Source organism: Oratosquilla oratoria, chromosome 23 (assembly GCF_046742065.1).
Source record: "Oratosquilla oratoria isolate Oo_2021 chromosome 23, ASM4674206v1, whole genome shotgun sequence".
Lineage (NCBI taxonomy): Eukaryota > Metazoa > Arthropoda > Malacostraca > Stomatopoda > Squillidae > Oratosquilla > Oratosquilla oratoria.
Genome location: NC_134799.1, coordinates 1,160,391 through 1,178,012, shown reverse-complemented (window position 1 = coordinate 1,178,012; position 17,622 = coordinate 1,160,391). Strand labels below are relative to the sequence as shown.

General features: G+C 36.6%; 1 protein-coding gene across 18 annotated transcripts in view; it reads left to right on the top strand.

Moving 5' to 3' along the window:
* Positions 1–17,622, top strand: part of put (activin A receptor type 2 punt) — a 163,707-nt gene that overhangs the window by 116,279 nt on the left and 29,806 nt on the right. For 6 of the 18 annotated variants that reach the window (XR_012967522.1, XR_012967521.1, XR_012967520.1 and 3 more), the window contains one exon: positions 531–1,395. The exons of 8 other annotated variants lie outside the window; for them this stretch is intronic. The gene's annotated coding sequence lies outside the window, so the exon portion shown is untranslated. Of the gene's footprint in view, positions 1–530; positions 4,180–17,622 lie in introns of those variants that run through there. 4 more of the 18 variants (XR_012967523.1, XR_012967518.1, XM_076206413.1 and 1 more) reach the window with 3 other exon arrangements.

Here is a 17,622-nt window from a genome sequence, read left to right as displayed (position 1 = left end):
CAATGGAAATGAGGTGCTTAAGGACTATGGATGGAGTTACAAGATATGACAAAAGTGAGGAATGACAGGATTAGTGAGTGGACAGGTGTACAGATAGGATTGTAAGAAAATGTTGCATTCCAGCCTGAGATTGTGTCGTTAAAATGCATGAATGTAGATATTGGTCAGTCTGGTTCTCTCTTGTAGGGGACCTGCACCCCCCCAAGGAAACTGGCTACGGCCACCAAATCAGCCCAAAAGTCACTCAAAGAGATTTCGTGGAGCTGTCTGGAGTGAGTGTAGGACAGTATAGTATAAAGTGCTCTCTGTTTTCTGTGTAGATAACCTAATATATACTTATTTATCTATTTATTTTTATCATTATTTTATTAAGTACTCTTGACCATTTAGAACTAACTGCTTTGACAAATGTTGAGTATGATGACAGATATAGTGATAAAATTACTTGACATGATTTTTTTCTTTTCTTTTCTTTTTCTTTTCTTTTCTTTTTTTCCCCTTTTTTTTTCCTTTTCTTTTCTTTTTTGCAGGCCCTTGATTGGTGTTTGAGTACCTGGTCGAGTACCTGTGTCAAAGCTGCCCCATCCCCAACCCTGCTCCCGCTACTCCTTGCAATGCTGTGTAACGGGTCACTGTCACGGAAGGAACGGGGGAACGGGACCACACACTCCAACATTTATTTCACACATTTCCCTGCCCAGTCCCAACAGCCTCTTATAAACTTAAACTGAAGGACCAACAGAAGAAATTTGTAAGGAATATTGTTGAATTAAGCAGTCAGAAGGGACAAGTTTGGAGCAGTGAATAAAAGACCTTAAATGTACAGTATGTGGAAACATTTATTGAAAGTTTGGGAAGAGTACTCTTTAGAAGAGAGAAAAAAAAATGGTCATAACAGAAGAAAACAATATTGAACACTAAAATGGATGTAGAAATGGTTATTACAAGAATAAGAAGAATGATTTAAATTATAGGCAATGTAACTGATGGTCTTAGTGTTAAAGAATTGTATAGATACAAGAGTAGAACAGAACCATGATTAAGATGCTAAGGTCACCAATGTTTTCTTTATCACACACACAGACTCGGTGTGAGTATAGGGTCAAGTCTTCCGCCTCATAATTTACTCAAAGTGCAATCACGAAGAATTAGGGTATGTGCATTGCTGGGTATTGATTTCCACATACCAGAAGTGAATTCAATGTTTGCTAAAGAGAAGTGGTAAAGGTCAGAGGCTCAAGTTGACTGGGCAGGGATTGGTGTTGTTCAAGATAAAATATTCTGCTATTATCTCACTCAGATATGAAGGAGCTCCATTGGTTTTCTGGATGGATACACAAGAACTGTCAATGTGAAAGATTACCTGAAATTACTGGAGGCTTCGTTACTGTAAAGGTGGGATTTGCACTCTTTTGTGGGGATACAAGTATCATTTGAATATGCATTTTAGTGTGTGTCTCATTGACAAAGACTACCGTGAAAATGTGGTACCGAACTGTTAAGAGACTGTGGTCTTGGCAAGTGGGGTTGTGGACAAGCTGTACAACTCACAGCTTGAAGCTCAACTCAATAACTCAGGCAAGAGAAACTGCAGCCACCATCTCACAGCTGCTGCCCAGAACTCAGTCAGGGAGTAGAATATGTCAGCAACTTTTGGAATAGTTAAGGGAACAGGCTGGAGATTCCTGGCTGGGTGCTGGAAGGCAGACTGCTAGGGACAGGCTGGGTGTTGCCTCCTTTACATCAACTCAGGATCCTGTTCAGTGGCCACCCTGTTACCGCTCTGCCCCACACCTCCTGTTGTACATACACACACTACCCCACACCACAAAAATAGCATTCAAGCCTGTAAAAACTACTATGGGCTTATTTTATGTGGTTTATTTGTGAAACTAATGGTGCTTTTTTTTCTTCACTCTCCGAAGACGAGCATTAACTGTTGATAGTGGTCAAGCAGCTACTGAAGGAGTTTGGCTGAGGCCCACTCCAGTTGTACATACCTCATGACATGTGGCAAATTGTGCTCCCCATGGCCTCTAGCCTTCACTGCCTTGTGGCACTAATGGCACAGGATGTGGCATGACCAGGCTCTCTTTTCCTTAAAAGAAGATTGCGACCAGGAAAAGTAGCAAAGAAAATCATGCCATGGTAAACAAGTATATGGGGCAAGGGTTCATTGTTTGGAGCAGCAAAGCAGCAGTGCTCCTGTAATGTGTTGAAGGATACAGAAGAACCATCAAGATAGAAGAAATTTTCTTAGCTGGAAGCAATCCTATTGCAGAAGGGCCCCATTTGTGAGAGAGACCCTTGGAGGGAAGAGGCAAGATAAAAGAAGCAGAAGGAGCTGCTGTAGTGAAGTGGACGCATGTTGGGCCAAGGAGTCTGGGGGAATTCCTTTCTGTTACCCACACTCCTTGTTCCTTACAGGCACTACCATGCCTCTTGTATGTATCCATTGTAATGTTAATATTGAAATTACTATATTAAACTTATTTCCTATAATGTAGCAAAAGAAAAAAAAAAAAATGGTAAAGAGCCAGAGAGGGTCCTTGTCATCAGAAGGGGTGGGAAAATAAAGATAAAAGCCCCAGACATGTGCAGTGACATTGGACCTTTTGAGACTTTGGTGTGGCCCCTGGCTGGAGGCTTGGGACTCCATTGCCCTCCCTCTCCACAAGGCTGCTAGCAAGGGGAGTTAGGTTTTATTTGGTGATATTTAGCCTCCTGCTGTCGGAGTGCATGAAGCTTTGAGGTTAGATGTCATTGAATGGACTAACAAGAGAATTATACCCTAGATTACCTCACAGTTAGAATTAGTTAGTAATTTAGCCCATTCATTTGTAGTAGCCATCAGCAATTCAGAACACTTACGCAGTCTCTTTCGACATATTTTGTGTTCTCCTTATATTGATTTCTCAAGAAAGCAGTCTAGCAATCAAGTGAACCTCAAACCAGTCATACTCCAGTTCATCATCATTGTCATTATCACTTTCATGGACATCAGGACCATTATCACATCACAACAGGTACACTCAAACCAATTCAATCTTCGTACATAAAGTAAATCATATCAGCCTTAGTCAGTTTATCTTCATCTGCCAAACCTCATTTTATACTCAGCAAGCCAAATGTCAAGCCATTACATTATACTGACTTGGGTGGCTTTGTCAGCATGCAGTATCCAGTGTAATTTGATGTGGTTCACTGATCATTAGTCATAGATTGTCATATTGGGCAGCTAAGCAAAGGTTTTCTCATTTCACTGATTTTGAGATAAATCTTGTTACAATAGATATACAAGTCAGGTATGAGGTCAGGTACAATCACCCCCACCATCATAGTCATTATGCATACAGGCAGCATCACAGTGTTCTAATCATCTCATTCCATGGCAAGCAGTTATTAGTATAAGGGTTAGTTGATAATATATAGTTATTATCATTCAGTGAGAAGCAATCTCACTGGCAATCTCAGGCATCTCAGTTGTTACAATCTCCTTGGCTATTCGTTATTTACTCGAGGACCATTTTTTTTCCGTTACTGTACAATGAATGGGTACTAAATATTAGTTTCAGTTATACACACTTATTGCTGTTTATTATTATCATTATTATTATTATTATATTTATGATTACTGGTATTATTGTCATTAGATTACATGAGTAACTTGTGCTCCCAAAAATTAAGTGCACAAACACTTCTGTGCTGGCAGCACTGAAAACAAAATCATACATAGATATGCCATGTACAATTTACACATGTAGACACACACACACACACACACGATTGTCAGATTGATGGCGAAGATTGGAACTATGGGAAAAAATGCAATTTTCGTGGATTTCAACGATGAGGGAGTACCTGTGTTGTATTAGTCGGGAAGGGGGAAGCTCGTGGTGTTGTGGGAAGGTGAAGAAAATGGAGAAGGGGAGGGATTATTGAGAAAAATGGAAGAAAATGAGGAAGGGGAGGAACAGGCCCCTGACGTCAGAAGGGGTGTAAACAAGAGATGTGCAGATGACACAGCTGAAGTTGAACAAGTCAGTAAAGGGGTTAAAATTAGAAATATAGATAAGAACAGCTCAATAGGAAGTGGAGATAATTATTTCTATGGATTTAATGAGGGAGGAGATTACAACCTCCCCTGATTAACAAGTCTAGAGGAAAAACCAACAAAAATGAACCAATCTTGGGAGGTTAAGTTTAGCCAACTTGCACTGATTACACAAAGAGTTGATAAATTGGAAGAACTAAAGGAGAACCAAAACCTAGATAAAGAAATAGAAGAATTAAAAAGACAGTTAAAAGAAGTAAAGGATGAGAATGAGGAATTAAAGAGGAATAATAAATAGAATAAAGAGTCCATAGCAAAAGAGGTAAGTGGTTGGAAAAAAATTCAGGAGGATGATAAAATTGAATTTAGAGATATAGTGAAACAACAGATGAAGGAACACACTAAGGACACAGTTATTAAAGTGATGAGAGAGAAGGAGAAAATAGTAAGAGACTTAGCAGATAAAAATAAATGTATTATTATATTACGAATGGAAGAGAAGCATAATCCTGATAGGACTACAAGAGTAAGAGATGAGAAAGAAAAAGTAAACAAGGCATTAGAAATATTTCAAGAAAGTGAACAGGAAATAGGGAAAGAAATTTAAGAAATATATAGACTAGGGGAATACAGTATAGACAAGACCAGACCAATTAAGGTTAAATTAAAGTTACAAACAACAGCAGAGAATGTCTTACCAAAAACAGGGAAACTAGCAGAAAGTGATCAGTATAAACAGGTATGGATAAAAAGATGAATAAAGATGAAAGGAAGAAAAAACAAAGAATCGAAGCTAAGGGAAAAAAACGAGAACAGAACAGTCAGACAAAGAGAATTTCTATTGGAGAGTAGTGGATATGAAAGTGAGGAAACGATTCATAGGAGAGAAAACAGAAGGTAAACAGAAAACAGGATGGTGTTATAAGAATATTAATAGTGTCATTCACAAATTTTGTCTACAATTCCCATTATGTCCAGTTCTTTTTCCTCTAGGCAATCATTCAGTTCATTCAAGCCTGTTATTAAGTCATCTATATTTGTGAATAACACTTTAAATTTTCTGTTACCTCCATCCAGTTTTCAGTTTTCCTTCTGTTTTTCTCTACTATGAACCATTTCCTCACTTTCATATCCACGACTCTCCAATAGAATTTCTCTTTGACTCTGTTCTGTTCTCATTTTTTACCCTTAGCTTCGATTCTTTGTTTTTTCTTCCTCTCATTCCTCTTTATTCATCTTTCTTTTTATCCATACCTGTTTATACTGATCACTTTCTGCTAGTTTCCCTGTTTTTGATAAGACATTTTCTGCTGTCATTTGTGACTTGAATTTAACCTTAATTGGTCTGGTCTTGTCTATACTGTATTTCCCTAGTCTATATATTTCTTAAATTAATTTCTCTATTTCCTGTTCACCTTCTTGAAATATTTTTAATACCTTGTTTACTTTTTCCTACTTTTATCTTGTAGTCCTATTTGGATTATGCTTCTCTTCCATTCCTAATATAATAATACATTTATTTTTATCTGCTAAGTCTCTTACTATATTCCCCTTCTCTCTCATCACCTTAATAACTGTATCCTTAGTGTGTTCCTTCATCTGTTGTTTCTCTATATCTCTAAATTCAATTTTATCATCCTGAATTTTTTTCCAACCACTTACCTCTTTTGCTGTGGACTCTGTATTCTCTTTATTATTCCTCTTTAATGCCTCATTCTCATCCTATACTTCTTTTAACTGTCTTTTTAATTCTATTTAGTTTGGTTTTGATTCTCCTTTAGTTCTTCCAATTAATAAACTGTTTTGTGTAATTTGTGTGAGTTGACTAAACCTAACCTCCCATGATTTGTTAATTTTTGTTAGTTTTTCCTCTAGACTTACTAATTGTGGGATGTTGTCATCTCCTTCATTAAATCCATAGAAATATTTATCTCCACTTTCTATTGAGCTGCTGTTATCTATATGCTCTTTAATTGCTTTACTTGTTCAACATCAGCTGTGTCTTCCGCACATCGTTTATTGTTTACACCCCTTCTGATGTTTGAGGCTTTTTCCTCTCCTCATTTTCTTCCATTTTCTTCAATAATGCCTCCCCATCTTTTTTTTTTTTTTTTTAACCTGCCCACTACACCACGAGCTTTTCCCTTCCCTACTAATACTATACTTGTACTATCTTGTCGCTAAAATCCTCAAAAATTGTGTTTTTTCCCAGAGTTCCAATCTTAGCTGTCAGTCCGACAATTTGTGTGTGCAAGGTCACAGCATTACCCATAGATCAGTCATATATGAGCTCTCTTTCAGGAGGGAAATAGCTATTGATCACAAGTCCAACACCTGATCCAAGACCATGGTGAATCACACACAAACACAAGTCATTCGTCATAGTGACAATATGCATATATTGGCACTCCTGAAATACTTAAAAAAACAACTGAAACTTCTTAACAGTGATACAATTATAAAATACCTAGGGTGTGATATATGGGAGGGGAGTGTGCGTGGATTCCTGGAATGATTAATTTACAACGTAAATAGTGTATTATTGAAGTGAAATAGAAGAAAAGGATGATGGGCCAGAGAAACCACAACATGGAAGTCCGTTGTGTTACAATGTAAACATGTATCCAGAGACATCTACCAGCGCAAGGGCAAAGCAAAATACAAACGTAGGTTTTTGATCACCAAGAGGCACAAAAAGGTTTCTACTTGATAATGGCGATGAGGGTCATTTCTCTGGATTTAGTGGGTATGAATGAAGGCTCTTTAGTAGAGTTATAGACATAGAGAGGGACATGAGAATTATGAAAAATTCATGGAGGCGGGAAACTGACGATCTATGGAAGACTAACAAAGACCTAAACAAAGAAGTGAGAAACTTAAGAAAGTAAACACACCTATGCAATATAATAATAGAAAATTAATTACAGTGAGTCCTCCTTATATGGTAATTCTTTATCTGGTAAATTCACAGTTATGGTATTTGAGAAATACCACCCACGATTCTATTTATGGTAAGAAAATTTCACAGATACGGTATCCGCTAGATATTTTGAAGAGGAAAGAGCAGGGAGAAGGTACGTCTGCCATATCCTATTATTACATGTTATAATGGGTTTGGTATACGGTAATTTTAATTTGCGGTAAGGTTTCCAGGAATTCATTTGTACCATATAACGAGGACTTACTGTATTGATTTTGTAAACTATAATACATCAACATAATATGTGATTTTCCTGGCAAAAATAACAAAAAAGTTGCTAAAGCCAATTTACTAATGAACGAAATCGCAGTGTTTGAATGATACGCCATGTTTGTTTTGATAGATACCGAGGGCGAAGAAATGAAAGGATGATAAATTTGTCTATTCAAACCTAACCAACCTAATCTACATAACCAAACCTATATTTAGTAATTCGGTACCTCAAATTCTAAAGCTCATATGGGTCATCGTTGTCACGGATGCTGATGGCCTGATTATTATTGCACCTTGGGCACCTTGATGGCAGAACCCTATGTTCTCTTAAGTCCAAAGAAGCCCTATTGTCTTTGTAACAGCGCTTATTAACGTCACCTGGAGTTGGAGAACACCCGGTCAACAATGTGAAAGCCATTGTCTAACTGATGGTGACTGGACTGGACAGATGCATGGTGTTCATACTGTATCCTAGTGGCTTCGTTCATTAGTAGATTTGCTTGTAGCAAGGTTTTATGTTATTTAATTCCCCCAAGGAAATTGCATTTTACGTTCATGTACTATTATTTACAAAATAATTTTCTAATGCTATATATCGTAGATGTGCACAACTAAAATAATACTGAGTTAAGTGCATTAATAAAAGAACTGGTTGAGTTAAAAAGTGAAAATGAGAGGTTGAAAAATAAAGAAAATACAAGTAACGAGACCATAAGGAAAGAGGTGGATGAACGGATAAAAGCAATGGCCGTGGAAGCGGGAAAAGCATAAGAGAAGACTATTTGCAACAGCTTAGATATGATTGGAAAAAAGACAGAAGATAAAATAAATTTTAAAGAAATAGTTAATCAGCAAATGCAGGAAAAGGCCGAAGATGCTGTCATTAAGGTAATTAAGGAAAAAGAAAACTTAGATATACAGACCAAAAAAAGTTTGTAGTAATATATGGTCTAAAGGAAAATCATAATCCAAATTGGTTCCTGAGAGATAAAGAGGACAAAGAAATGGCAAGAAATTTTCTTAAAATATTGCAAGATAAAAAAAAATTAGAAAAGGAAACGAGGAAGTGCACAGAATGGGTAAATATGTAGAAGGAAAAGAAAAAACTCGACCACTAAAGATTTAAGGTCACAAATGGCAGTGGAAGAAATCTCAGCAAGAACAAAAAAAATGAGCAAGTAATGGAAACTATAAAAATGTATGGATAAAAAAACATGAATGATGAAAGAGAAAATTAAGACATCAATATAAGAAGCTTAGATAAAAAGAGAGAGAAAAAAGAACGGAGACCAAGAGAACACAGTTCTATGCGACTGAAAAAATGGTATATTCCATAAAAAAAAAAAAAAAAAGTTAAGAGAATGAGATGGAGGCAGTAGAAAATTAAAATTGGTTTATACCAACATGGATTAATCTCAGGATTGAAGGAACTAAATGATTACCTGTCAGGAGGAAAACCAGATGTAATAGAAATTGTGGACAAAATTAAGAAGTCCACTAGCACCAAATAGTGTTGGTCATGGATTATATAATCACTGGCTTAGAAATAGGAGGAACAAGGTGGAGGAATCATGTTCCTGGTTAAGAAAAACTTTAATGTGATGAAAGTTACATATGGAGAGAACAGGGTAGAGATGATCTCAATAAGAGTTGAAAAACAAAGTTTGCAGTGACTTACATGCACCCAAAAATGAGGTCTTGGAGAAAAGAGATTATTCCAAAATGTTAGAGGATAAAAAAAATCTTCATTAAATGAGACGCTGAAGGGTGGAAATAAACTGGTACTCATGGGAGACTTTAATTGTGAAGAAATATGTTGGGAAGAGATGACAGTGAAAGGTAGAGATGATTAATGGGGAAATGTATTACTGAACTATAGAACATACAATGACACAGTGGGTAAAAGAAAACACTAGATTTAGAAATAACAAAGAACCATCGAGTCTAGATTGATTATTTACATCAGAATCAGAAACGGTAGACAAAAGGGAATACAAGACACCAATTGTGAAGTGACCACATACTACTCAAGTTAGAACTAAAGGAGGAAATATATATAGAGAGAAATGAGAAACACAGAAATGGAAGGATGTATAGTATAATGGACTTTCAGAAACTTAGGAATTTTTTTCTTAAAGCAAACTGGAAAAAAATTCTACAAGGAAGAAATGCTAATGGAAGAAAAATGGATGATTGTTATGAAAATATACGGAGTGGATAAATATGTCCTAAAGCAAAAACAGGAAAAGATGTATATTAAGTGCAGTGAAGCAAAAGACAGAAGAGATGAAGCTTGGAAAAGATGGAGAAAAGACAAAAAACTCAAAGTGGCAAATATATATTAGAGGAACTATGTAAAGATATGCAGGGAAGAAAAAAGAAACTGAAAAAGACATAATAGATATGTAAATGGTAAACTAAAAAATAAACAGGAAATAGTGAAACTACAGCAAGGGAATACAGAATACATAGAAGATACAGAAATGGCTGAAGTTATGAGCAAACACTTCAAATTGGTTTTCGCTAGAGAAAAATGCAACATCGGGATGAAGGGAGAGAAATGAAATTCCCCACCATGAGGGAAATAAAGACTAACATGGAAAGAAATAATGAATCAAATAATGAACCTTGATGTCAGGAAATTGCATGGTCCAGATGGAATAGCAAATTGGATATTAAAAAAATGTAAAGAACTAAGACAAAATATAAAACATAAGTTGCTCAAAGAAGGAAAAATACCAGAAAACTGGAAAAATGCTGATATACCAATTTATAAAGGAAATAAGGAAGACCCAACAAATTACAGACCAGTTTCCTTCACAAGCACGGTAGCTAAAATATGTGAAAAAGTTATAAAAAGTAGATGGATAAAACATCGGAGAACAAGATCCTAATTCCAAGACAGTTCTGATTTAGACAGGTCATATGCCACAAATTTGATTGTTTTTCCATAAGACTACTATCCGTAATACAAGAAAGGGATGGATGGGCTGATTGTACATTCCTAGATTTACAAATAGCTTTTGATAAAGTACCTCACAAAAAACTACTAAGAAAACTGGAAACCATAGGAGAGATACAAGGAAAACTACTAAAATGGATGGAGGACTTTTTGCATGGAAGAAAAATGAGAGTAGTGCTCAGAGATAAGAGTTCTACTTGGGAGGAGGTAATTAGTGGAGTTCCACAAGGATCAGTATTGGCCCCAATAATGTTTGCTATGTGAATGACATGGATGAGGGTGTGGAATGTTACATGAACTTCTTTGCAGATGATGCAAAATTGTTAAAGTACTGAAGAGGACTGTGACTCGCTACAGAGAGATCTGAACAGGGTCTGGGAATGGAGTCCGAGATGGGAAGTGGACGTTAACATAAAGAAATGTAGCATAATGGAATTTGGAAAAGATATACAAAAGGATATCAAGACAATATTAAATTGGTAAAAAGGAAGTAATGGAAATGGGATAATTTAAAAAAAAAAAAAAAAAAAAAAAAAAAAGTGATCATCACAAAAGATATGTACCATGAACAAAAATTTCAGCAAAACCTATAACTTGCCATGATCAATAAAAGTGGCTTTTACTTGGATGAAGAAATGGTAAAGAAAATATTAGTCACACTGATAAGGCCCAAATTGGATTATGCAATGACACTATGGTCACCCAATACTAAAAAGAATATAAACAAAATTTAGAGAATCCCGAGAGCAACTATGAAGATGGCCCCAACACCATGAAAAATGTCACGTGAAGAAAGATTGTCAAAATTAGAACTACTGACTCTGGAACAAAGAAGAGAAAGAGGTGACTTGTTGACCATCTACAGAATTATGAAAGGTATAGAAATCCTTGATAGAGACAACTTCTAAATTGGGATAAGAGAAACATAAGAGGACATAGAAACTCAAAAAGGACAGGTATAGAAGAGACATTGAAAAAAATAGAATAGCTTTCCCCACAGAGTAGTGGATGTATGGAACATACTAGACAAAATAATAATTTGTGCAAAAACAATACAAGAATTTAAGAGCAAATTAAATATGGCGAGATAGAGATGGGACGCCATGAGTGTAGCTCCCCTTCCCATAAGATACAACTAGGTAAATACACACACATGCACGCACACAAAAGATCCCTTGATAATGGGAGGGTGCCAAGAAGTCATGAGAAATTGAGAGGGACTAGATGTATAAAGGATGCAAAAATATATAGTTTACCATACAGATGCATAAATACCTGTAATAGCTTAAGTCCAAGCTTGAACAACACATGAATTTGAAAATAAGGATATAGCCGAAGTTGGAATTGAAGCTAGGTATGATAAATTGGAGAGTAGGAGACGGGACCCCATGAATGTTGCTCCTCTCCTGTGTACTACAATTAGATAAGTAAAAATAGGTAAATATACACCTACACACACTATCTAAATTCAAATCTAAATATGATAATTGGAAAATAAAGATATAGACCAAATTTGAAACATACATGAATTTAAAGCTAGGTCTGATAGATTGGAGAGTAAGGTACAGGACCTCATGAACATTACTTCTTTCCAGTATATTACAATTAAGTAAATACATGCACTTGAATTACAGACTGTCCTTGACTAGTATGATATCTGAATTATGTGAAAGAGTTGTAAAAGATGGGTTAAATATCTTGATGAAAAGGAAAATCTTGCCAAGTAACCAATTTAGTTTCAGAATTGGAAGATCATGCAAGTCAAATATGGTAAGTTTTTTCTAAAAGCAGTTGATGTGTTCATAGGTGCTGGACAGCCTGCATCTAGAGGATTAAGTTACTATGATATCTCAAATTTGACTTCTGTGGAAGTAGGAGCTTATAGGATGCCAATGTAGGCAAGTTCCTTGAATGGATAAAGAATTTTCAAAAAGCAGTACATGAGAACAGTAATGAGAGGTGAGTCAGAACAGAGGGCAGGGACTAACAATGTCCTACAAAGGCCAGTTCTGACACCTAAAATATTGTATATATATATATATATATATATATATATATATATATATATGTATATGTGTGTGTGTATGTATGTATGTGTACATAGGCACACAAATGACATGATGGAAGGCATGATGGTACGAACTAATTTACAGACGATGCAAAAATCCGGAGAAGAATAAAAAGTGAGGAAAACTGTAGATCATTGCAATAAAATCATAACTATATATCTGGGGCCAGTTATGGAAAATGAAATGTTCATGCCGTAAAAACAAGTGTTGGAAACAGATAAAAGCTTAAAAAGACCATCAGTTGATACTCAATGGGAAATGAATCTAAAAGTGTTGGGACAAACGTATCAGCAAAGTTGTAGGTGAAGCAGACTATTGACAAATCAATCCATTGCCCCAGATCTCCTTTGCAGGAAACCCACAACTTCCAGGCTACGGGCAGCTCTCACCCGATTGACCTGCAAGTCACTTAAAGAAGAAATATTGTGTTGGTTGCATCTGTGTCTAGGCCTATACTGTGTTAATATTGTTTTAATACAGAATAGTGGCTTGAATATAGTCATGCTAGTGTGGTTCTTGCTTCTCTTGGGAGGAATCATTCTTTATATGAAAATAAAATTCAAGAGTAACAGTAGCTTTGAATTAGGTGAACAAACATACAGATTCAGATTGTATTTATCTAATTGTGATGTACAAGAACAGAACTATATTTGTGAGGTCCTGTCTCCTGAATTCCATTTGTTGTACATTGCCCATGCATTTACGTTACTTGGTTGCACTATATCAGCTTCAAGGCCATTCCAGTGGTCTTTGGATATGTATGGAAAACTATTTCTTGATACACTTGAGACTTGTGATTATGCCCTCTTAAGGTTCTGTCCCATACTAAGTGATCATCTGTGTCTGGCTTGCCCTGCCCTGCCCCTCAGGACTCTAAAGACTGCAATTATGTTGCCTCTTTTTCTTTGGTCTTCCAAAGTTAGTAGTCCCTTTCTTTTCTAGTCTTTCACTGTATGGCTTATCTGCCAGGCTTGGGAACATTTTGGTAACTGTTCTTAAATTATTTTGTAGCTTAATTATATCCTTATCTTGAGTGGAGACCTCACCTCTGCTACATATTTGAGCCTAGGCCTGATCAGGTTTTCTATAAGCTTTTGCATCATAGCTTCATCCATGTAGTGAAAAGCATACCTAATGGTTTTTAACAAATTATAGGTTTCCCAAACAATTTTGTTTGTGTTTCTCAATAGACATGTTGCCCATGACTACAACCCCCAGGTCTTTTTCTACATTGGCTTTGACAATTGATTTCTTACCCATTGTATATGTCACAGATGGCCTTTTTGTGCAAGATCCCATGCCTAAAGTTTTGCATAATTTTATGTTGAACTTCTTTCACACACAGATGTGCACAATTACTCTAAACTTTTAGATATATATAACATTGAAGAAAGTAAGGAAATAGACAAGAATTATTATATTACAAGAGAAGAAAGATTGAAGTGCAGGATTACTATGAAAAAATAGTATAATATGGAGTAATTTGTAGAATTATAATAAATTGTTGCCTTGTGTTTTGCTGATTGGAAACCTGCAACCCTCAACAGCTAGCTTTGGTCCTCTGGCCCTCTCATAGATCTCTGGGAAGAAATCATGGTCTAATGTCTTTGTTATATTATTATGGGTTTGTTTCTCTGTCAATGGCTGAAAGGAATAAGAGGAGAGTACTTAATGGTTGTCAGCTTTCCTTCTGTCAGCTTCTCTTACACTGCAGGCATCCATGAGCGTGCATAGCCTCTTCTGTTGGGATGTTTTGCAAAATCGAAAATTCTCTATGCTATAAGTGACAGAGAAGATGAAATGGTTGATGGGATGATGGTTGTGAGAAATGACATAAAAGTGAGAGCAGCAGCAAATTTGAGTGAAAGCAAAGCTGAAGCCATCCACCTGAAAATTAGAACCAAAGAGCTTAATAGAAGAGACCTCATGGTGGCATCCAAGACAAGAGCATGGAATGAAACTGAATATCAAGAAATGTTGGACACAATTCTCTTTCAAAGTAATGATATAGTCCTTGCGGAAGGCTTTTAATTCATTGAGGATTGGGAGTAATAGGAAGCAAGTGGTAAGGTGGATTCCTGGGTTAAAACCCTGATGAATATATCAGTGAACCAGTGGATAAAGGAGGTAACTCAGGTAAGTGGGGACAAGATTTGCAAGAGGTTGGACTTGCATCTTCGCAAAGAACTAGATATCATTGCCTCTTTGAAATAATTTTGCACCAAAAAGGAAAAAGTAACTATGTATTAATTGAATTTCACACAGGGTAGGGGACTCAGTTTTGGGAAGGTAGATTTTTTGGGCTTCAAGAACCAGGCTGGGATTAATTGATGAATACCAATGGAACTATGAGGAAATGGAAAATCTTTCCTCACATTTACAAATTTTGAGTTAAGTAATGTGCAGAAGATTAGTGGGAGGAAGTTATAGAAACCAGATTGGTTCAGTAAAAGGTATGAAACAGCTAAAAGAAGAAGTCAGGGATGTAGTTTGGGGAAAATTAAGAAGAACTGATAGAGAAGATGTGTGTACAGTGTTCAGGTTGCTAAAGGGGATAGAATACATTGACAAGAGATGTCTTGATTAGAGGTGGCAGGACTTTAAGAGATCACGAGAAGACTACGTGTCTAAAGAATATGAAGAAACATAGTCTTCCATATAAACATAAAAATACTTGGAATAACTTAGAAAGGAAATATAGCTCAAGTTGGGACAATACATGAATTTAAATCTAAATATGATAATTGGAAATGAAGGATATAGATCAAGTTAGTATCGTACATAAATTTGAGGCTTGATATGTTAAATTGGTTAGTAGGAGGTGAGGCCCAGTAATTATTGCTCCATTCCTGAATACTAGAATTAGGTAAATAGAATTGAAGTATAATATGAAAAAAACGAGAAGACGGTGCAGAGTATCCTAAAACAGCCAAATCTCAGGAATAGAAAGGCTGTATAATGGATTTTCTGTAGATGCAATACTTTCATCTATACTGTTAGCTCTTTTTAAAAGTGGTCTCTCAATTCCAGAACCAGAACTAAACACCTGTGTTCTCTCATATACAGATGATCTGAAAACAATAACTTGGAAATACTAAATAGCAGCAAAGAACACCCAAATGCAGACCTAGAAACTACAAAAATAGCTAAAAAAAAAAAAAAGTAGAATCAAAGCCTTTCTCAAGGAATCAGTAGTGATAATGCTCTCACCAGACAACCATCAGTTAAGAAAGGGGAAACAAATAGTAAAAAATGGTCAAATCATTCCATCAGGAAAGAAATCCAAACTTCAAGGCCTCACATTTGATAACCATACGACTTTCAGCCCACTTATCAAAAACCTGGTAGCAAAAATCAACAAGAAAACAAGCTTACTTAAATCCATCACAAATTTTGACTTTGGACGACAGAGAGAAATTAACAACCATCTTCAAGCAATTCACATGAAGCACCCTTGATTATGCCTCCACAGTATGGTTCCCAACAATCGAGAAGACAAAAATAAACAAATTATATACAAAATACATACAGACTTTACTGAATGGAGCACAGGGAGTTATAACAAGATGCACCAAGACCACCCCAATTGGAGGTCTGCATATAGAAACCTAAATCCTCCTTATAGAGGACCACACAAAAACGATAGGAATACAATTTTGTGCCAGAACCCTTTACACCACTCACCCATCACATGAGTGATGCTCCTTTCCTGTATACTACAATTAGGTAAATACATATACCAAAGGCATTGTTCCCCCTTACAAGGGAGGTAGCCAAAAAAAACAAAGGCATAAAATCTACTCCCATCCATTCCACCCCCACATACTCCACTCCTATTCACCCCCCTCCCTCCATCTTATCTTGGCTCCTCCTGGATGACAGGTCATCCCAGCATCTCGCGCACTGCCCTGGGTCAGAAGCAGTGTCGCAAGACACAGCACATCCACAACAAGGCCGCTTCATAAAATCGACCCCCCCTCCCCTCTGCCCCCTCATGCAGAAATGGAAAAGATGGGGACTCCCTTTGGGCTGCGTCAATTTATTTTTTACACATGCTCCCTCACCCCCCATCCCACACACTTTCATGCATCACAGTATCATCCATACACAACCATTCTCCATTCACCCTTATCTTCTGTCTTCTCCCCCGTTCTTCCTCAACAGACATTCCCCTCCTTCCCAATGCCTTTTTTACCCCATCCATCCATGTCATCTTTGGGTGCCCCCTCATGTTCATTAGGTAAATACATCTTGGAAATTCTACCAACTGAATACAACAAAAACCTACCAATAGGATGCTCTTCAAACATGACTTACCACATCTGTAACAAAAAATGCACAAAAATACATACATACTCAGATCAAGATAGACCACCAAACTCTGTACTCAACAACCATTAGACCTAAGCCTTGCAGAAAAAAAACCCTTCCACTTCTGGTATGAACCACACTGTCATGCTCATGCTCAGGACACCATCCAACATTGAAACAGTAACAACACAGAAAAGGCATGGCTGCAGATTCAAATTGTCCCAGATGCAGCCACCACACAGGGCACACAGTGTACTTCAATGTCCTACACAAACAATCCCAAGACAACAACACACATCTTCAGTGACTTGTGGACCCACCCAGTTACTTGCAGGCTGCTGGTCTTCTGCAAGAGAGACCAGTGAGACAGATTCCATTCATCACATTGATGTGCAATAGGATATTACAGGTACCAGAGATGAGTTCTATGGTACCTCACTAGTCATTTCTCTCCAGTCCAACTTTTCATCTCTTGCTACAATTGTTGTACATCTGTTACTTAGACTTTCAACTATTCAGTTGTGTGTGTGTGTATGTGTTTCAAGTTTAATTATGGTTCCAACTTGGTCTATTTCCTTATTTTCTGTCTCTTCTTCTTATCAAACCTTGCCATGAACTTGTTTATAGTGTTGGCTTGGGTTATGTTTTCATTCTAAGTTATTCTACAAGTCTACACTTTTATATGGAAAACTATACTTCTTGACATCTTTTAAACAATTTTTAAGTTTTCTATTATGGCTCTTTGTTGATCTTTCTTCTTTTATCAGTAAATTTTTTGTCCACTTTCTCTAAACCTGCTTCCAGTTGTAATATCATTATCATGTCACCTCTCTCTTCATCCTTTTAATGTGGGTTCTAATGTGGGAAGTACCAGTTTCTGCAATCTTTCCTCATATATCATATTGGTTAGACCAGGGATCATCTTGGTTGTTGCCTTTATTATTCTTTCTATTCATGAGTTTTTCTTTAAGTATGGTGACCACATCACCACTGTGTAATCCAGTCTGGACCATATCAAACTTTCACTGATTTA